This window comes from Astatotilapia calliptera, chromosome 5, assembly GCF_964374335.1.
Source record: "Astatotilapia calliptera chromosome 5, fAstCal68.1, whole genome shotgun sequence".
NCBI lineage: Eukaryota > Metazoa > Chordata > Actinopteri > Cichliformes > Cichlidae > Astatotilapia > Astatotilapia calliptera.
In genome coordinates, this window is record NC_137426.1 from 36,894,555 (window position 1) to 36,917,839 (window position 23,285).

Genomic DNA, 23,285 nt, shown 5'->3' on the forward strand with positions numbered 1-23,285 from the left:
TTAGTTTTAGCAGCGGCAAGCCTGCGCTGCAAGGACCCGCAAGGAGGAGAGGAGGATGGCAGCAAAAAGGAAGAACCTGGATATAAGAAAGTGTTTTTCAAAGAAACCTGTAAGTCACTTAAAGCCAAGTTCACTCATAAAATCTGTCCATCATAATAACGTTACAGGCTATGCAAGGCAATACATGCCCCTCTTATTACTCTTTCTGGGTTGCAAAATAAACTTTAAAAAAATTTTCAGGCGAGAATGTAGCTGTGCAAACTTCAAATATCTGAACCTGGGAGAACAGCAAACTCCCAGCACATCGTTTTAGGCTTTGGCCCACATCAGTCTAAAATTGTATGTAACCATGAATAACGTGTTACCATGTCCACCAGGAGAGACTGGACAGTATAGATGTAAAACAAATATGCCAGCAGTTTATCTCAGTTAATAAGAGGAGAAGGCATGTGTTTGGCTCCTTCACATAGTGGACATTTGTCATGATCCTGGGCCATGTTGGCCCAGCAGTCTTAGTATTCATGTCTTTTTGTATTTTGTTCCTTATTTGATTTCCCCTTGTGACTTTTATCCCCTGTGTGCCCCTCTATGTATCTGTGGGCCCTCGTCTCCCCTCGTGTTTCATTCCATGTTTCCCCAGCCCACTATGCCCGTGCTCTCTCTCCTCCTGTCTGCACCTCTGTGTACTTCCTGTTTTACTTTGACAGTCTCTCGTCAGTATGCCTCATGTTGTGTTCACTCCTGCCCTGTCCCGTTACGATTATCTGTGTCAGCTGTGTTCCCCGTGTGCTCCGACTTCCCTCGTTAACCCTCTGTGTATTTATGTGCATGTCTCCCTCAGTTCAGTGTCGTGTCGTCAATGTCTCCTCCCCGAACCTGTGTGTCTTTCTGTGTTCCCTCGGTCTTCTGTTAGCATTCCCAGTTTAGTTATGTTTCTTTGTGAAGCCTGCAATGAAGCAGTGATTTTGAGTTCAGTTCCTGTCTCCGTGAGTTTTGCGTTTGGGTCCTCATCTGCCTCCACACAGCCAGTTCATGAAAGACATTGAGTTGTTGTGTGGGACACCAGTAGTCCATGTCTGTTGCTGTAACAGTAGTTCATGTTTAGAGTAAAACATCCAGCTCACTGACTTGATAGGGGCAATAGTGTGCCTAAAATGTTGCATAATTTTGCTAAGAGATCTGTTACTTTGTGGTAATCTTAGATGAGTAGTTTTATTGACAAAAACCACCAGGTCATTCAGTGTTCCCTTAGTGATAATGTATAAGAGATGTTGGTGTACTATAACTGAAGTAATGTTAAGTCCTTAAAGTCATATTCTTTTATTGTCATGACTGTATTTTAAGGTATTTTTATTTTTGTATGATATCTGATTTATATGGAATATGGTTGAAGTAAACTAAAGTATAAAATACTTAGTCAGTTATTTGTTTAATAGTAACTTAACATTATATAATTCACATATAAAACTATGAATTGTAATTTTAAATGGTTTAAAAGCATGTAGAATAGCATATGTAGGCAAGTATATTTCTCCTTTTTTTTTTTATCAAGAAGCAAAGACGAAAAGGAGAAAAAAAAGAAACAGGGCAGGGTTCGGTGGTTGAATCATCCATCCCCACCAATGTCAAAACCAAATCTACGCCCTTGTTAAAGACTTTACCTGAAAAGCGCATGATGTTATAATATACATTGGTTGCATCATCACACGGAGCAAAATGTATATTTTTATGGTACTGTGATGAAGTGAAAATGCTGGTATGGTGGGACTGAATAATCTAGATGTAAGGAATAGAGATCCAGAATCATAGGTGCAGCAAAACAGTAGCTTCCTGTATGTATCATGCTCTTCTTGCATGGTTAGTCTCTGAAACATCCTTTTGGTGTAAGAGGTCATTATACTGTGGCGTGAACCTCCTTCCTCATTCTAGAGATGGTTAAACGAGTGTTTTTCTCTGTGCCTTAAAATTTTACTCCAGTTACGGTCTCTAAAATGCCTTGTCCCAGCATTAAAAAACAAAACACACACACACACACACACACAAAACCCCACTGATTACAATAACATTTCTCAAGCAAATGTGGTCAGTTAAAAAGACCACTATTAAAAGACCCCAAGCATTTTACTGTGTGCTTCTTTTCTTTTTAAAAAAAAATTAAATATTTAAATATGAAAGCCCTGTTAGAAATTTGTATATTTTTTTCATAACAGGGACAGTGGCAAAGCAGTTATGTAATGCTACTGTGAACATTTTAAGAACACCTGTTTGGCCACTGTAAGATGGGTGTAGATGTGTTTTGGTTTTGCAATAAGAGATCAAGTAAAGGTTGCTATAGATAACTTGGCCTGTTGTTAACAGCTGTCCCCTTTACAGCAATCCTCATCAATGTGGAAGGGCAAGAAAAATATATAGATATAAAGATTATCATCTCTGTCAGTGCGCCCTAGGGTGGCTGTGGTTACAATGTAGCTTGCCATCACCAGAGTGTGAATGTGTGTGTGAATGGGTGGATGACTGGTTGTGTAAAGCGCTTTGGGATCCTTAGGGACTAGTAAAGCGCTATACAAATACAGGCCATTTACCATTTATTTACCATTATCACCACTAAATTAAGAGGTCTATATAAAATCACAAAATCTTAAGAAGCAGTTTTGAAATTTGAAAACAATTTAAGATTTAAAAAGCTGCATTCCACATACTACGTGATATTGTTTGATTGCTTTGGCAAACAGTCAAAATCCTTTTCCTCCTGTAGGCTACCACAGGCCTACCACATAAACTATCCTTGTAGGATTGCGTTGATTTTCTATCCTTGAGGATAGAAAAATGGACTGGATACCTCTGAGGAGCGCAGCTGGGCAGGGATGGACAGTTTCAGAACATTAAAAAGGAAATGAATGAAAATAGTAAATGGTGCAGAAAGAATATAGAATATAAACATTAAGAATGCACTTCTGTTTTTCACAATAATAGCTGAAAGAAATGTTGAATGAGATATCGATTTGAGTTAGTGAAACTAGAGCAATCTAAGCAACTCCATACTTGATGACTTTGGCTCTCTTTCAACACTACCTGACTGTTTCAGGCAGTCAGTCAGTGCTGGGTCATTTTCATGGTCATTTTCTCCCTTTGAGGCATTCCCTTCTCACCTACCAAAGCCCCTATGAATCTGCTTTCACAACTTGTTGACTGAAGAATTGAAGAACAGAACTGTACATATAAAACTGACAAATAAGACCTTCAAGGCAAAATTTCAATCATAGGTCTTGGTCATCAAAATTAATGACTGATGGTGGGCAGTGTTCCCTCTAAGCTGCGCACGTGCGCAATTGCGCACACTGCACTGCTCTCTGCGCACAGAAAATCTGCGTTGCGCACAAAAAAAATCTAACCTGAATTGAAATTAAAATTAATACTTCAACAATCCTGTTTTGCAGTGTTAGTCAGTGACTGGCTGCTACCATTTGGGATTAGAACGATGCCACCTTATCCCATAGTTCAGCCAATAATGCGTATATCAACGTCATTGACAGGCTATGACAGCGTCTTTATGTGCCGACACCGGTGTTTTAGCTGGCAAAGCGACGTGGCTGATGTGGAGTGAAGCCACGCTAATGACAACGTGTACAACCATTTGAGATGTGAGCAGGACAGACGGAACAATTTTGGGTTAGTAAAGTCGACTTTATACCAGTTTTTAAATCGTGTTGATAGGTCACTAAAACCAGAGTTGTGATTAAAAAAAAAAAATCTGCAATGTTTGGTTTTCTTCAAACTTGCTTTTTGTTGATTTTTATTTTTAGGTTTTAGCTTCTGTGAAGCACTTTGTGATTTTTATCTTGAAAGGTGCTATATAAATAAAGTTTTACTTACTTACTTCCTGAATACTATCGTTGTTTATACACTCAACAAAAATATAAACGCAACACCTTTGTTACTGCTCCCATTCCCCATGGGATGGACGTAGAGACCTAAAATTCATTCCAGATACACAATATAACCATCCCTCCCAAACAGTGGTCACAAATCAGTCCAAATGTGTGGTAGTGGGCACATCTGCTATATTGAGATAATCCATCCCACCTCACAGGTGTGCCACATCAGGATGCTGATCTGACATCATGAGTAGTGCACAGGTGTACCTCAGACTGCCCACAACAAAAGGCCACCCTGGAATGTGCAGTTTTTTGCGCTATTGGGGGTCTGGGGACCCAGAACCGGTCAGTATCTGGTGTGACCACCATTTGCCTCATGCAGTGCAACACATCGTCGCATGGAGTCTATCAGATTGTCAATTGTGGCCTGTGGAATGTTGGTCCACGCCACTTCAATGGCTGTGCAAGGTTGTTGGATATTCGTGGGAACTGGTACACGCTGTCGTATACGCCGGTCAAGCACATCCCGAACATGCTCAATGGGTGACATGTCCGGTGACTATGCTGGCCATGCAAGAACTGGGACATTCTCAGCTGCCATCTGCCCTGAACAATGTGAACCATGATTCATCCGTGAAGCGCACACCTCTCCAACGTGCCAGACGCCATCGAATGTGAGCATTTGCCCACACAAGTCTGTTACGGCGACGAGCTGGAGTCAGGTCAAGACCCCGATGAGGACGACGGGCATGCAGTTGAGCGTCCCTGAGACGGTTTCTGACAGTTTGTGCAGAAATTGTTTGGTTGTGCAAACCAATTGTTCCAGCAGCTGTCTGGGTGGCTGGTCTCAGACGATCTTGGAGGTGAACCTGCTGGATGTGGAGGTCCTGGGCTGGTGTGGTTACACGAGGTCTGCGGTTGTGAGGCCGGTTGGATGTGCTGCCATATTCTCTGAAACGCCTGTGGAGACGGCTTATGGTTGAGAAATGAACATTCAATGCACGGGCGACAGATCTGGTTGACATTCCTGCTGTCAGCATGCCAATTGCACGCTCCCTCATTGCTTGTGGCATCTGTGGCATTTTGCTGTGAGACAAAACTGCACATTCCAGGGTGGCCTTTTGTTGTGGGCAGTCTGAGGTACACCTGTGCACTACTCATGATGTCAGATCAGCATCCTGATGTGGCACACCTGTGAGGTGGGATGGATTATCTCAATATAGCAGATGTGCCCACTACCACACATTTGGACTGATTTGTGACCACTGTTTGGGAGGGATGGTTATATTGTGTATCTGGAATGAATTTTAGGTCTCTGCGTCCATCCCATGGGGAATGGGAGCAGTAACAAAGGTGTTGCGTTTATATTTTTGTTGAGTGTATGTACTGATGAAAGAAAGGGTAAAAACTGCGTTTTATAAGAACAAAGGCTCGAAAGCACTCTCCGCCTGTGAGCAAAAACAACCCCCACCCCCCTCTTCCTTTCCTATTCGTCCAAAAAAAGTACCAAACAAAAAACAAGGAGCACAAGAGTCCAAAAATGCAGGAAAACACATCAAAAATGAAACTAGAGCTCAACAAGAGTCCATGAAAAGTTCAGGGGACCAACTGTGCACATGGCAATGGCAACGACGGGCAAACAGTTCAGGAGGCCGACCACTTGGAAGGCAGTGGCGGCCACTGAGCAGGTCCGGAGGTCGGCTGCGATGCCAGCGGCGGCGACAAACTCTTTCCGGAGGCTGTCCCCGAAGGCCATGATGCCAACTTAGAGGCCTGGAAAACGGCCGGCAGAGGCGAGGCGGAACAGGTCGAGCTTGCTCTGACAGCGGTGTGGCAACCGCAGGACCAGACGAGGCAAGACCAGACAAGGCAGGACCAGACTAAGGCGGAGCTGGACCAGACGAAGACGAAGGCGGAGCTGAAGCTGGACCAGACGAAGGCGGCGTCACGGAGGCTGAACCAGACTAAGGCGGCGTCACGGAGGCTGGACCAGCCGTGGATGAAGGCATGGAGGCTGGACCAGGCGTGGATGAAGGCACGGAGGCGGGACGGCTGCGGAACCTGACGGCTGCGGAACCTGACGGCGGCGATGCTGCAGGCGGCGATGCTGCAGGCGGCGATGCTGCAGGCGGCGATGCTGCAGGCGGCGATGTAGAAATCGCGGGGGATGATTCAGCAGGTGACAGCTGAACAGACTTCCCCGGACCATCAGCAGATGTGAGGATGTGCTTACTGGGTCCTCCGGGACCCTCAGCTAACGAGGCGTGGTGCTGGGTGGGCTCCTTGGACCCTCCAGCAGACGTGGCATGAGGCTGGACGGGCGACTCGGGCCCTCCAGCTGACAACACATAATAATAATAATAATAATAATGGATTGGATTTATATAGCGCTTTTCAAGGCACCCAAAGCGCTTTACAATGCCACTATTCATTCACTCTCACATTCACACACTGGTGGAGGCAAGCTACGGTTGTAGCCACAGCTGCCCTGTGGCAGACTGACAGAAGCAAGGCTGCCATATCGCGCCATCGGCCCCTCTGGCCAACACTAGTAGGCGGTAGGGTAAAGTGTCTTGCACAAGGACACAACGACCAGGACAGAGAGCCCAGGGATCGAACCGGCAACCTTCCGGTTACAGATACGCTTCCCAACCCCCTGAGCCATGGTCACCCCGTGAGGCTGGACGGGCTCCTCGAGCCCTCCAGCTGGAGCAGATGCAGGACCAGAGACAATTGGGACCCCTGGCTGAGGGTGAAGATGAGCGGCTGACTGAGCAGATGACAACGCTAATGATTCCTCCACTAATTGAGCTACTGACTGGGTCATGGACTGTAACAAAGCTTGCAGAAAATCCGATTGTGGTAGCGACTGAGCTATAGATAGCGGGGGTGAAGACTGAGCTATGGGTGACTGAACTTGAGATGAAAGTGGTGGGGGTGGAGTTGGTGACTGGGCTACAGGCGGCTGCTGAGCAGGAAACACAGGACACTGAGCAACAGGTGGCTGATGAGCAGCTAGCTGAACTGAAGGTGGCTGCTGGTCAGCTAACTGAGATGAAGGTGGCTGCTGATCAGCTGACCGAGCTGAAGGTGGCTGCTGATCAGCTGACCGAGCTGAAGGTGGCTGCTGGGCAGCTGACCGAGCTGAAGGTGGCTGCTGGGCAGCTGACTGAGATGAAGGTGGCTGCTGGGCAGCTGACCGAGCTGAAGGTGGCTGCTGGGCAGCTGACTGAGTGGAAGGTGGTTGCTGGGCAGCTAACTGAACTGAAGGCCAGGAAACACACTGGTCATTTTTAAACATGGGCACAGGAGTAGGCACAACAACTTCTGAATTAACTACTCCTGAGTTACCTGGCAGGGGCTTATGAATATCTGGGATAACACACACGTTGTTTGCGCTCACAGATGTGTTGAGTTGAGGACGAACAGCGGTCTCTACATGCTTGACAGGTTTCGAAGCATGACAATCATCCAGAACATTCCTAGCCGGCTGTTCAGACAAAATCCCAGACTCCTGCTGGGACTGTGAATGCTGGCAGCGCATCCGCCGCTTCCCAGTTGAAATGGGATCAGGGCTGGTAAAAGGTGACATGGAGAAACGCTGCTGCGGAGTGGAAATGAAAACTGCACCAGTCCGTACTACAGGAGAAAAGGGAAGTGTGGTTGGGTGGTGATGCCTAGGGTTGCCTTTCTTCTTCAAGGATGGATCAAACGATTTGGCGATAAACCTTGGCAAAAACTGCCGCTTACGTCGAGAACACCACGTGGTGAGGGACTCCAGGAGGGTAGCTGAATCGTCCTTTCCTGGACCGCCCATGCCAAACAGTTTGAAGGCTAGCCTCGCTCTTAGAGCTGTTATTATTTGCTTAAGTCCATTTATGTTTAGAAAACTGATGGTGGAGGCAGTGGACGACAAAAAATTATCAAAAAACACTACCTCCAGCTGCCTCTTGTAGGGGCTTGCAGCGTGGATTATCCTCCAACAGTAATGACTGACTGAGCTATGGGTGACTGAACCCATAGGTGCGCGAGATTCTCTCCCTCAGAGGTGAAAAGTGAGTCCGCTGGATCCATACTGGTTGCGTCGTTCTGTCAGGGCTCTGTGTGCGGGCAGGTGGAGATGTGGATCCAAGTGCAGGACTCTGAGACAGAAATATACTGAAAACCACAGCTTTATTGCTGGCACCAACAAAACAGAAACCAAACATGAAGACACTAACTGGAACACACAAGCAGGATCTGCGGGTACGATGCGACACCGAGCACAGGAAAACACAGGGCTTATATACACATGGTAGTAATGAGGGAATGGGCAACAGGAGGCAGACACAGCTGGGAGAGATCAGGGCTAACGAGACAGGGGGAACAAAGCTGCACACACTAACCTAAGACAAAGACTTTCACAATAAAACAGGAAACATGAAACACTACTAAAATTCAATTTTCAATTCAATTCAATTTTATTTATATAGCGCCAAATCACAACATAAGTCGCCTCAAGGCGCTTCATAGATACAGAGAAAAACCCAACAATCATATGACCCCCTATGAGCAAGCACTTTGGCAACAGTGGGAAGGAAAAACTCCCTTTTAACAGGAAGAAACCTCCGGCAGAACCAGGCTCAGGGAGGGGCGGCCATCTGCTGCGACCGGTTGGGGTGAGAGAAGGAAGACAGGATAAAAGACATGCTGTGGAAGAGAGACAGAGGTTGATAACAGATATGATTCAATGCAGAGAGGTCTGTTAATACATAGTGAGTGAGAAAGGTGACTGGAAAGGAATCATGGGAATCCCCCGGCAGCCTATGTCTATTGCAGCATAACTAAGGGAGGTCCAGCCCTAACTATATGCTTTAGCAAAAAGGAAAGTTTTAAGATAAGATAAGATAACCTTTATTAGTCCCACACGTGGGAAATTTGTTTTGTCACAGCAGGAAGTGGACAGTGCAAAAGTTATGAGGCAAAAATTAGAATACAATAAGAATAAATACAGTACACAACTGTACAGAATAGAATAAAATAAAATACTATATACAGTAGAATAAAATAAAATAAATATACAATAAGATAAAAATAGAATACAAATACAAATACTATATACAACTGAGTAAAAATACAACGATGACAGAAAGGATTATTGCACTTAGTATTATTGCATATGTATGGATGTGTGTGCTTGATCAGTTAAAGTCTTTATTATGGAGTCTGACAGCAGTGGGGAGGAAAGACCTGCGAAATCTCTCCGTCCCACACCGTGGGTGCCGCAGTCTCCCACTGAAGGAGCTGCTCAGTGCTGTCACAGTCTGCTGCATGGGGTGGGAGATGTTGTCCATCAGGGATGACAGCTTAGCCGCCGTTCTCCTGTCACTTACCACCTCCACTGGGTCCAGAGGGCATCCTAGAACAGAGCTGGCCCTTCGGATCACCCTGTTCTGTTTTAAGCCTAATCTTGAAAGTAGAGATAGTGTCTGTCTCCTGAATCCAAACTGGAAGCTGGTTCCACAGAAGAGGGGCCTGAAAACTGAAGGCTCTGCCTCCCATTCTACTTTTAAATACTCTAGGAACAACAAGTAGGCCTGCAGAGCGAGAGCGAAGTGCTCTAATAGGGTGATATAGTACTACAAGGTCATTAAGATAAGATGGGGCCTGATTATTTAAGACCTTGTATGTGAGGAGCAGGATTTTGAATTCAATTCTGGATTTAACAGGAAGCCAATGAAGGGAAGCCAAAACAGGAGAAATATGCTCTCTCTTTCTAGTCCCTGTCAGGACTCTTGCTGCAGCATTTTGGATTAGCTGAAGGCTTTTCAGGGAGTTTTTTGGACATCCTGATAATAATGAATTACAGTCGTCCAGCCTGGAAGTACACGGACTAAAAGACACGGACTCGACACAGAGGGGCGGACAGAAAATAATACATGAAACTCAAACAATACATGAAACCACAATTCCTAAAACATAGATAAACAAAACATGAAACTCTAATAATAAACATCATCATCATCACAACAAGAGAATGGGAAAACAATCCAAAACACCAAGATAACTGAAACACAAAGTACCAGAGAAACATAAAGAATAATCCATGATGCAAAAGTAAACCAAAACATAATAAACTCAAATTACTGGGTCCAACGGACCCAGAACCGTGACAATTTTTACTTCCAATATTGTTAACACACTGCACAAGTCAATGACTAGATTTTTTTAAATTTTCATTGTAAATGGGCTAAAACAGTTAATTAAAAGTAGTCTAACATAAATGTAAATGCTGTAATTTGATTATTTTAACAAACCATGTAACTTGGATGGATTAGATGCCAGCGTGACCGCAGTGCACACGTCTGATGTCGCTCACAGTGGTCCAAGGGACCGCTCAGGGAGTTTGTGTGTTCGCTCAGACACGTGAAAAATTAGAGGGAACATTGGGGCCTTTGTGGAAAGTGAAACTTAAGCTTAGTGAGTAGAAATGCAACTGATGTCTAAAGCTGATGAATCAGTTATGAAATAGGAATGAAACTTGTGAGTTTCAGAAAGTCTTTGCAAGAGTTTGCACTGACATCACATTTCAACATGTTCTCACTCCCAACTCGTCAAATGTGTGACGCATGGTCAGGCTCCCTCTGCTTCACTTATCGACACGCAGGGTCCTCTCATTGAATACTATAGAGCTCCCTAAACGTTGTTTATTGAAGATAAGAGTTTGCCGCGGAAGAGCTTGTTGTCCGTATATTTATATATTTCCGAAATCACATTGTAGTGACGTATACAGAACACAATAAATTATACAATGTAAGCAACTACCTGAGAAACAGCAGATACAGCAGATAAATTAATTATAGTTATTACTTTTGTATCGTTTATTGCATTTATGGAGGGAGTGGTGTATGCTGGGTAATGGCACAGCTAGCGACTGGGTGACTTTATTCATCCGCTTCGGATGTTATGAGTCCATCAGGCGATATTAGCAGAAATCAGTCCCATATATATGGGCCATCTCCTGCTAGATTGTTCAGAAGGTTGTTATCATCCATCCAGATGGAGGATCACTAACATGAGCGTGGGAAGACTCCAGAATCCACTCTGGCTGGAATCCGGTGGATACAGCAGTGTTTACAGGTAAGACCATTTAAACCATAGGTGTCAAATTCTGGCCCGCGGGCCAAATTTGGCCTGCAGCCTAATTACATTTGGCCCGCAAAGCCATACCAAATTACTATTAAGAGCTGGCCTACTGGTATTATACAGCTAATATATATATTGTTTAGTATTAAGCTTTGCTTGTTCCATATTCAGTTTTTCAGCAAAACGTGTTTGAGTCCATAAGAAAAGATTCATTCTTATATCTGGAGGAATAAATATATTTCAATAAATATTAACGTTAGCCCGCAACTTTGTTCCAGTTTTGAATTTTGGCCCACTGTGTATTTGAGTTTGACACCCTTGATTTAAACGGACAGCATTTATAGAATGACTATTAAAAGTCAGCGAGTGTCAATAATGTTAATGTGCTTATGTTAGTAATACACCAAGTGCTAATATAACAGCTTTAAGATGCATTTGTAGATATTATTACGTGTTTTACCGTCTTTATGGTGCTAGCTTAAATTACGGTGTAAACGTTAGCTTATATTAGAGTAAAGCTGTTACTGTTTAAACGATGCTAGCACAGAAATATTAGCTTCTGTCATGACTGATGAAGTTACTAGTTAATTATCCATGAATGTAAGTGTAAATGGCTGTTTGTTTCTATCTGATAGACTGGTCGGCTGTCCGGGGTGTACCCTGCCTGATAACCTATCACTTCAGGGTTATTTCTCAGCCCTGTTGCAACCAGTATAAAGATAGGAGGATGGTAGTTGTTGTAGACCCCTTCAATTTTTATGGTAACCATAATCTAGATTTTGTTGAACCGCATGCAATATGAAGACAACATGTAGTATTTAAGTGACCAAGTAGTATTTGGATAAAAGTTACTGAATAGTGTTGAAATAAAATGACAGAATTGAAGGATTAAAATATTCCAGGAGCTCAACTTACTCCATCTGAACATGTTTCAATCGTGTTTTATGAACACAAAATGCACAGGTTTACGAAATATGAAAAGGTTGTGTTGATTTAACTCAGTTGTTTAAGTTTCTGCCAAAGCAAAACATTTGTGTGCAACCAGTGTCCACTATTGAATCAAGTAAACCCAACATGTCTTTTGTCGGTGCAAAAAGGAGTTACGGTGCCTGTATTCCTACACAATATTGTCCCTATGTTTTCCCCAGCCCGTTATGTCTATGTTTTCCCCGTGCTCTCTCTCCTCCTGTCTGAACCTCTGTACTTCCTGTTTTACTTTGCCCGTTTCCCGTCAGTGTTGCGTTCACTCCTGCCGTGTCTTGTTATGATTATCAGTGTCACCTGTGTATTTATGTCTGCGTCTCCCTCAGTTCTGTGTCGCATTCTCCCTCATGTTGTGTGTGTTCCTCCCTGTTCCTTGGCGAGCTTTGTATTTAGTTTTCCCAGTTTAGTTTTGTATTTCCTACGTTCTGCCTCTCCAGCATTAAAGCTGTGATTTTTGAGTTCATCCCCGAGTCTGTGAGTTTTGCAATTTGGGTCCTCCTCCTGCCTGCCACACAGCGATCCTTGACAATTTTATTGGTTACGTTTGTTTTTGCTTTTGTTACAGTGCACTGAAATAAGAACATCTGAGAGGTGTGATCCACCGGTGGTGATATTTTGGTATTTTGTGAGTTCTTGATTTAACAAATCAGCTCTTTAATCCAGGCCTGAGAGATTGAACTTTAAAGCGCTATAAAAATATTCTTACTGAAAACAGTTGCAAAGTATTTTTCTCCATGATTGTAATGGGCTCAGGAGAAATTCACTTATATGGGATATTGATCACATGAGAAGTCCTGAACCCAAAAGGATTGCAGCGAGTCAATCCAGTCCAAAAAACGAGGAACTGTTTTCCTTTAAAATGATGACGTCATCTTGCTGGTGAGGGAGGCTCGAATAGGCTGCGTGTGAGACTCCATTATCAGCAATATCTGGTATGAATGTGTGTGGATGTATGCATGTGACTGGACTGTGATGGACTGACGACTAAAAGTTTTAACTGACTTGATACTGAGAAAAAACGGTACCGACTTTAGGATTAGTAAATGTCCACAAACAATTCACCCAGCCTGTAAAAGAAGGGTGGATGTTGTGTCTGGCTTTGTTTTGTTTTTACAAGAACAGAAGGGTGACAGAGACTAAAGGGGGAGGCTGTAGCTTCACATGAGTGTGAACTGCAGACTTAACCCTTTAGTTGCTAATTTTGAGTTTCTGATGTTTGCATTAACAAAAGTGTGTTTTAGTAGCTGTGTTTCGATTAATGTATCACATTATATTGTTGGGAATGTTAAATGCTAAAGTGAAGAAAAGGTTTGATTTCACTCATGACTGAACATGTTATTATTAACCATAAGCGGGCCACTGTAAAGAGTCAATTAACTGTTATAGAGGGGGGAAAAAAAAAGCCAAAAAAACCCCCTCTATTAATATCTGGATAACAGGGGAATGATAGGCGTGTCACATTCAAAATGGAGATATGTAATAATAAACACTGGTCCCCGTCTTTTGGGTGCTTTCATTGAAATAGTCAGCAATCTAAAAGTAGGATAGAACCGACAGGGGCATGTGTTGAGAGGTGGTGCTGCACAAGAACAAGAGCAAAATAAAGAAAAATATTGTGTTTAGCTTTGATAAATTAAAATTAAAATGTACCATTACACTCAGAGGATCAATATGAAATTCGATATATGCTAATTTTGTATGAAGTACATGATTGATAACTGTTCTGTCCTGAGCTTTTGTTTTTACAGCACCCACTTGACCACACCAACAGTTTCTCGCCACCAAAAGGGGGTACTTGCAAAGAACAGAGAGGAATATCATCAACACTGTGAAAGGTAAGCCCCGAAGGGGGTGATGACACCATAAATTTCACTTATGGTCAAATTCTCAAAATTTGACCCCAAACTTGAAAATTCTTCAAACATTTAGAGACAGAGTGGATAAACATAATGTCGCAAACCACATAAGGATGGAGCATTTGAATCGATAAGATGGTGAAATAACACGCCGTAAAAGGTTGATCATGTTGATTACAGTGGGGCAAAAAAGTATTTAGTCAGCCACCGATTGTGCAAGTTCCCCCACCTAAAATGATGACAGAGGTCAGTAATTTGCACCAGAGGTACACTTCAACTGTGAGAGACAGAATGTGAAAAAAAAATCCATGAATCCACATGGTAGGATTTGTAAAGAATTTATTGGTAAATCAGGGTGGAAAATAAGTATTTGGTCAATAACAAAAATACAACTCAATACTTTGTAACATAACCTTTGTTGCAATAACAGAGGTCAAACGTTTACTATAGGTCTTTACCAGGTTTGCACACACAGTAGCTGGTATTTTGGCCCATTCCTCCATGCAGATCTTCTCGAGAGCAGTGATGTTTTGGGCTGTCGCCGAGCAACACGGACTTTCAACTCCCGCCACAGATTTTCTATGGGGTTGAGGTCTGGAGACTGGCTAGGCCACTCCAGGACTTTCAAATGCTTCTTACGGAGCCACTCCTTTGTTGCCCGGGCGGTGTGTTTTGGATCATTGTCATGTTGGAAGACCCAGCCTCGTTTCATCTTCAAAGTTCTCACTGATGGAAGGAGGTTTTGGCTCAAAATCTCACGATACATGGCCCCATTCATTCTGTCCTTAACACGGATCAGTCGTCCTGTCCCCTTGGCAGAAAAACAGCCCCATAGCATGATGTTTCCACCCCCATGCTTCACAGTAGGTATGGTGTTCTTGGGATGCAACTCAGTATTCTTCTTCCTCCAAACACGACGAGTTGAGTTTATACCAAAAAGTTCTACTTTGGTTTCATCTGACCACATGACATTCTCCCAATCCTCTGCTGTATCATCCATGTGCTCTCTGGCAAACTTCAGACGGGCCTGGACATGCACTGGCTTCAGCAGCGGAACACGTCTGGCACTGCGGGATTTGATTCCCTGCCGTTGTAGTATGTTACTGATGGTGACCTTTGTTACTTTGGTTCCAGCTCTCTGCAGGTCATTCACCAGGTCCCCCCGTGTGGTTCTGGGATCTTTGCTCACCGTTCTCATGATCATTTTGACCCCACGGGATGAGATCTTGCGTGGAGCCCCAGATCGAGGGAGATTATCAGTGGTCTTGTATGTCTTCCATTTTCTGATGATTGCTCCCACAGTTGATTTTTTCACACCAAGCTGCTTGCCTATTGTAGATTCACTCTTCCCAGTCTGGTGCAGGTCTACAATACTTTTCCTGGTGTCCTTCGAAAGCTCTTTGGTTATTTATTTCATATTCTGTATAGTTTTTCATATTTATATTCATATCCTGTACATAGCTTGTACTCACTACAGCCTGTACATACTTATAGTTATAGAATATTCACAACATACTTCATACCGTGTACATTATAACATACCATAATAGACCCATTTCTGTAATATACTCACATATCTATATTATTGCTAATATATATTGTAATATATCTATATCACTAAAGCACTTCTGGATGGATGCAAACTGCATTTCGTTGCCCTGTACCTGTGCATGTGCAATGACAATAAAGTTGAATTCTATTCTATTCTATTCTATTCTTGGCCATGGCGGCGTTTGGAGTCTGACTGTTTGAGGCTGTGGACAGGTGTCTTTTATACAGATGATGAGTTCAAACAGGTGCCATTCATACAGGTAACGAGTGGGGGACAGAAAAGCTTCTTACAGAAGACGTTACAGGTCTGTGAGAGCCAGAGATTTTCCTTGTTTGAGGTGACCAAATACTTATTTTCCACCCTAATTTACGAATAAATTCTTTACAAATCCTACCATGTGAATTCATGGATTTTTTTTTCACATTCTGTCTCTCACAGTTGAAGTGTACCTCTGGTGCAAATTACTGACCTCTGTCATCATTTTAAGTGGGGGAACTTGCACAATCGGTGGCTGACTAAATACTTTTTTGCCCCACTGTATGTTTATTCCAGTGTGCAGAGCAAGGTTATTATCATTAACGAAAACTAACGAAATAACGAAAAATAGAAGTGAAAAAACATTTTCATTAACGGAAATATAATAAAAACAAAAAAGGAAAACTAACTAAAACTGTAATGAGTGTTCACAAAACTAACTAAAAGTAACTGAATTTATAGCAAAAATGTGTTTAGTTTCATTGATGTGTGCATGTCCTACAATCCGATTGTTCAGTCTGACGTCACTGGCCGTGTCTGGGTCTAAACTCTGCTGCAGGTCCATATATCAAACGATCACTATGGCATTACTGAGAGTTGAAAAACTGTCTAAAGTCTTTCATCTTTAATAAAATGATCAGCGTTCTGCTCTACCAGGTGTAACAATTGAGTTTAACATCCAGGCATCCATGAAAACGGAATTTATGACATTTAACGGAGTTAGAAGTTAGCAGGGAGTTAGCTCGCTAGCTTCTATCTAAATACAATATAGCATGTCCTGACTGCAGGGATTTGGAAACAAATTAAAACGTACAGCTCTGCATCACTTCCAGCATAAATGAAGACGGAAAACTAGACAGCAGTGACGTTTGTAGGGTTACTGAAGTTGGGCTAGCTGGTATATAATGATGTGCTACGTGACCGCTAGTGACACAGCTATGTTAGCATAATATAAACAAGCTAACTTTTTTTTTTTTTCCACTCGATAAAAGTTAACGTGAGTGTTCTCGGTGGTCAGGAACAAATGTAATCGCATGGCAGGATGCTGTAAAAGGACCAAACTTCAGCCAGGAGAACAACTGAGATAATCCATCCACAATACGAGGTTAGTCATTCATATACTGCTGCATGGGTTGGGCTGTAGTTACATCTGTAGGAGCCATATGAGTTGTTTCCGTCTGACTGGTTGTTTGGACAGGCCGATCACTAAAGTGTGTCTTCTACAGGAAACAGAAGAGTCATGAAAATTGACTTTTTTGAAATATCTATTTGCATTAATGTATATTTATTTATTTGGAATTGAAATTGTATCTTTGAATGTTTGATAAAAGATTGATCATGTTTATCAGTATGTCTCCTACATGGTAAGTATGAGCCATATGAGTTGTTTCTGTCTGACTAAGTGGGTCGGTTTAAATGGACTCACTGTATTGGTGCATGGGTGTGGGGCGTGTCTCATGGGTGTGGTATAAGGTAAATGTGGTTGCACTCACTTGTTCACAGCACCTGATGTGATGAGCAGAAGGTAGGGTGAGCACGAGGCAAAACTTTCTGTTGACCGCAACATACCGCAACTTGAGCACAATTTGAATGATTTGATATATTTGACTGTAACTTGATGGTGTTTGTATATTTATGCACTAATTGCTGCCATAGACCAGTTTGGAATTTTGAAATAGTAGCTGGTGCATTTATTTGTAAGTTGCAGTTATTTGCTTGTGCAGTCTGTGCGTTTGTTTGACAGTTGATCCTATGTGCTGATTTATAGTTTGGACAGTTGCATGTGTAAATAAAGAAGCAAATGATACAGAAGTGTTCTGTGCGTTAATTGTTGCGCGTCATCGGTGTCCTCATGTTTAGCCTGCCGCGGCCATTGGTTGGTTGGAGTAGCCGCAACAAATTGTCAACAGAAAGTTGTTTTGTAGGTTTTATTGGATTATTTATAAATAGATTAGTTTTATTGATGATAGTTTTGTAGTTTGCTGTTGCCTTTTACCACCCGCTTTTAGATTAAGCCTTTGGCTACACGAGCACATTTTGTTCAGGAGTTTGTTCCCCTGTTAGGTTTTAGCAGTACAGCTGCACAAGGCATTGTACTGATTTGCTTTCTAGTTATTGTACATCAGGCGGCTGAAGCCATTGGCTTGGGAGTACCGCCGCAGTTTGTGTTTAAGACAGTTTGTCTTTCTCACAGCTGACGGTATGGAGGTACATAAATACCCACCGCTAGTATGTACGGAAGACTAGGTTAAGTTAGTTAGGTTTAATAGGCAGATAGTGGGGGATATTGCTCCTGTGTGTGTGTCCAAGGTTTTATGAAGTGAATGTCATCAAGTGGAGGCGTTGGAATGAAGCTGTGTGGCATAGGTGCAGTTCAGCGTTTGGATTTGTAATGTTTTAAAGAAAAATGGAGACACACCAATTAACACAATGTGGTGATGTGGATGGAAAGAAAAGACAGCCAAAACCGACTGCTAAGGCTTTGGAGAAGCAGATTGAAAGACTTCAAACAGAACGTCACACTAAGATTAATAAAATTAAAAAGGTCATAAAGATTATTAAAGAATTAAAGCAATCTGAAGATAATGTTTCCACTGTTCAGACTCAGTTAGAGAATTTGTCTGTGTTGCTTAATGAAGCAATTCATCTGCATGAAACTTTGCTTCCGTTGCTTCCTCAAGAAGAGCAAGAAAAACAAACTGCTTGGTTTATAAGTGTGCGAGCACATAATACTGAGTTTATGGAAGAGATAAAGAAATGGCTTCATGATGCAAAGGGAAACTCTCAGAGCAAAAATCAGGTGTTTGAGCTTGATTTGCCACATTTAAATCCACCTGGTGTTGATTCCTCTGATCCATTAGCTGCTGGAAATGGTTCTGGTGCTTCTAGGCACACCGGGAATGTTGGTAAAGGTGCTGCGATAGATGATGTTAAACCAAGTGATAGCATCTCTAATGTTGGAAACAAAAGTTGTAGGAAAAGCAAATCATCACATCACTCAGTGGCCCAAGGTTAAAAATACTTTTCAGCCCAAGGTCGTTTCGTTGGAAAGGTCAGAGACGAAGTTACATCAAGTATTTCCAGGTGCAGTTTCAACTACTCAGATGATGTCGCAGTCTCACTCACAATCAAAACCTCTTACACATACAGTGCAAGGTAGTGAGGGTCATGATCATCTAGTCACAGTTTTGAAGAAACAAAATGAAATTACAACTTTATTGGCTGAGCAGCAGTCTCTGTTTTTGTTACCAAGGCGTGACATTCAGTTATTTGATGGCGATCCTTTACAATATCAAACATTTATGAGAGCTTTTGAGCACATGGTGGAGAGTCAAGCTCACAGTGCTAAGGATTGTTTATATTTTCTCGAGCAATACACTAGAGGCCATCCAAGGGAAATGGTCAGAAGCTGTCAGTATATGCCTGCTGAGTATGGATATGCTAAAGCTAAATCTTTGCTCCAAGAGAACTTTGGCAATTCGCTGAAAATTGCTGCTGCCTACATTGAAAGGGTCAGTAAATGGCCATCTATAAAATCTGATGATGTGAAGGCTTTGCAGGAATATGGGTTTTTATTAAGGCAATGTTGTAATGCAATGGGAGACGTTGAGTCCTTGCATGAGTTGGATGTCTCTGTTAATATGCAAGCAGTTATAAAGAAGTTGCCTTATAAGCTCAGGGATAAGTGGAGGAATGTTGTCTGCGATCTGCAGGAAAGATTTCAATGTAAAGTGGTTTTTTGCGACGTTGTTGAGTTTGTCGAAAGGCAAGTTAAGATCGCAAGTGACCCATTGTTTGGAGATATACAGGATCCTCCAACAGCCATCAGAAAAGAGGCGAGAAAGGATAAGTCTCAGTTTTACCCTAAGGCTAAGCGGAGTAGTTTTGCTACTACAGTGGCCAAGGTGGAAGGGAAGATTGAGCCAGCATTGAGGCGAGAGAATGGTTCAGTTGTGACCAAGGTCTGCTTGTTTTGTGGAGCAGGGCATATGTTGGATTTGTGTCCTTCATTTGAAAGAAAGTTGCACTTTGAAAGATTATCTTTTTTGAAAGAGAATGGCGTGTGTTTTGGTTGTCTGCGCATTGGGAACAGAAGCAGGGACTGTAGGAAACGTCTCTTGTGTAAAGTTTGTAATCAGAAACACCCCACGCTCTTACATATCTACTCTAAGCAGAGGGAAAGTGTTGCAGTGCAAACTATAGGAGGGAGAGAGCCACCAGATGAAGGTCCTTCATGTGCGGTGCAAAGCAGTGGTGTTACTGGGGCCGGTGAGCAAAATAGTGCTCTGTCCATAATACCAGTTAGAGTGAAGTCCAAGAAAGGTAATCGGTCACTGATAACCTATGCTTTTCTAGATCCTGGGAGCTCAGCTTCATTTTGTACGGAAGCGCTCATGAATAGACTGAATCTTTCAGGAAGTAAAACTGGCATTCTTTTGCGGACAATGGTTCAGGAGAAAATGGTCAGTAGCTATGTGGTTTCAGATTTGGAAGTAGCTGGTTTGGATTTAGATCACTACTGTGACTTGCCTGACTTATTTACTCAGAAAAGCATGCCTGTTCATCAACGTAATATTCCCCGACAGGAAGATCTCGACAGATGGCCACATTTGCACCATATTAACATACTGGAGATAAATTCCGGGGTAGACCTGTTGATCGGGACCAATGTGCCCAAGGCTTTAGAGCCATGGGAGGTTGTTAGAAGTCAGGATGGAGGTCCCTATGCAGTAAAAACTATGCTGGGTTGGACGGTGAATGGTCCTCTCAGAGAGGATTGTAATACTGACATTTTTGATGTGAGTGTCAATAGGATTTCCGTAGCAAGATTGGATGAACTGTGAGAACGTCAAATGAAGACTGACTTACCAGAATGTATTCAAGATGAGCAGTTGGCTTTATCTAGAGAAGACCAGCAGTTTATGAAGTCAGTGATGGATTCTGCTAAGTTGGTTGATGGTCATTACACCATTGGTTTGCCTTTTAGATGCAATCAGGTAAACATGCCAAATAATAGGAAGGCTGTAGAACAGCGAGCTCTGAGCCTTAAACGAAAGTTTATTAGGAATGGTTCATTTCACGACGAATACACCAGTTTTATGACTGAAATCATTTCTAAAGGGTATATTCAGGAGATGCTGCTGCAAAAGGGCATGAAATGGATTTTTAATCCTCCTGCTGGTTCCCATCATGGCGGTGTTTGGGAATGTCTCATAAGGTCTGTCAGGAAGGTGTTAAATTCCATTTTGAAAGTGCAGAATTTGGACGAAGAAGGCCTTTGTACAGTTCTTTGTGAGGCAGAGGCTATTGTGAACAGTAGGCCAATAACTAAAGCCTCTACTGATCCTAATGATTTGGAGGCCTTGACTCCTAACCATCTGTTGCTGCTTAAGACCAAGCCATTGATACCACCAGGAGTGTTTCAGAAGGGGGACGTGTATGGACGACGTCGATGGAGGCAAGTACAGTACATGTCTGACCTGTTCTGGAAGCGCTGGGTCAAGGAGTACCTGCCCCAGCTTCAAGAGCGTCAGAAGTGGCAGAGAATCGGACGGAACTTCATTCCTGGGGATGTGGTTATCGTTGTCGATGATTCTGCGCCTCGTAACTCTTGGGTGACTGGAAGGATTGTGGAAGCAATTTCTGACAGTAAAGGACTTGTACGTCGGGTTCGTGTTAAGACAAAGACTGGTTGTTTGGACAGGCCGATCACTAAAGTGTGTCTTCTACAGGAAACAGAAGAGTCATGAAAATTGACTTTTTTGAAATATCTATTTGCATTAATGTATATTTATTTATTTGGAATTGAAATTGTATCTTTGAATGTTTGATAAAAGATTGATCATGTTTATCAGTATGTCTCCTACATGGTAAGTATGAGCCATATGAGTTGTTTCTGTCTGACTAAGTGGGTCGGTTTAAATGGACTCACTGTATTGGTGCATGGGTGTGGGGCGTGTCTCATGGGTGTGGTATAAGGTAAATGTGGTTGCACTCACTTGTTCACAGCACCTGATATGATGAGCAGAAGGTAGGGTGAGCACGAGGCAAAACTTTCTGTTGACCGCAATATATCGCAACTTGAGCACAATTTGAATGATTTGATATATTTGACTGTAACTTGATGGTGTTTGTATATTTATGCACTAATTGCTGCCATAGACCAGTTTGGAATTTTGAAATAGTAGCTGGTGCATTTATTTGTAAGTTGCAGTTATTTGCTTGTGCAGTCTGTGCGTTTGTTTGACAGTTGATCCTATGTGCTGATTTATAGTTTGGACAGTTGCATGTGTAAATAAAGAAGCAAATGATACAGAAGTGTTCTGTGCATTAATTGTTGCGCGTCATCGGTGTCCTCATGTTTAGCCTGCCGCGGCCATTGGTTGGAGTAGCCGCAACAACATCCTAAGGTTTTAAAAAACTGAGTTTAAATAAATGATTAGCGGTAATAAAAGCCGAGGGAGGTCAACAGGGATCACTGACTGTTTTAGGAGCTTTTTGAGATCAAATAGAAGAAAATACATAACATTAAACATGTTAACAACACAAAAGCCATATTAAACGCAGACTACTTTGGACCCGGAAGTAGGATTCGTCGCGTCATCACTGAACAACCGGATAGTCAAGGGTGAAAATAAAGTTTAGTTTCCAGATTTTTGCTTGCTGTCTCATGCCAGCAGGTGGCAGTACGTTAGTCGAGTCATCTGTGTTGCTGCCAGTGTTGCCAACTTAGCGACTTTGTCGCTATATTTAACGAGTTTTCAGACCCCTTAGCTAAAAAAGACGTGAAAGCGCGTATCACTTTTACTCTCAACAAGTAGCGGGTGCTGTAACGCAGTCAGTTCTTCTTTTACTCTTTTACTCTTATGCTGTTTTGTGGATCACAAGGTTTAAAACTACTTATAAACACACACACACACAAAGTAACTCCACCAGAGTGCCTATTTCGGGTCACTTTTGCCGGTCCAAGCCCAGGTAAAGGAGCAGGGTTGGAATTGTGTCAAAAAAACAAAAAACAAAACGATAATTGCTAAAAGAAATTTAATTTGTAGTTCTAAATAGACTCTAAATGCATTTAGGACATTTTTTACTCACTTTATGTCTCTTCCACGATGTTATTTCTCTCTCCAACAACATAGGTTACAATGAGATTAGCATGACCAATTATGCAAATTGGGCGATGACGTGATTTAGAGACTTATAGCGACTGTTAGGACAACCAATAGCGATTTTCCTTACTGAGGAGTTGGCGACACTGGTTGCTGCTCCATCCACGTGCAGAATCATGTCAGGAAAAGTCGGGAGAAAGCACCAGAGTCCAATTTGGGATTACTCTGAATATGACTGTGTTTTGGATAAAGCAAGTGTCTTGTAGTGGAAAGATTGTGAGGGACATTTATAAAACGAAAAAATCCCACAAACCTTAAAGTGCACTTGAAAAGCTCACACCAGAAGGCTAACCTAGCTTACCTTGAAAACAGAAGCTAACCCCAGGCAAGGCAGCGTGATGCATCCCGAGATAACAGGACGGGGACATCTACATAACTGTGTGAGTCAATTGCCTTCAAAAAGTTTATCAATTCACTTGAACCAAAATTATGAACACCCGGTGCTGCAAGAGTTAATAGTTAATAGTCT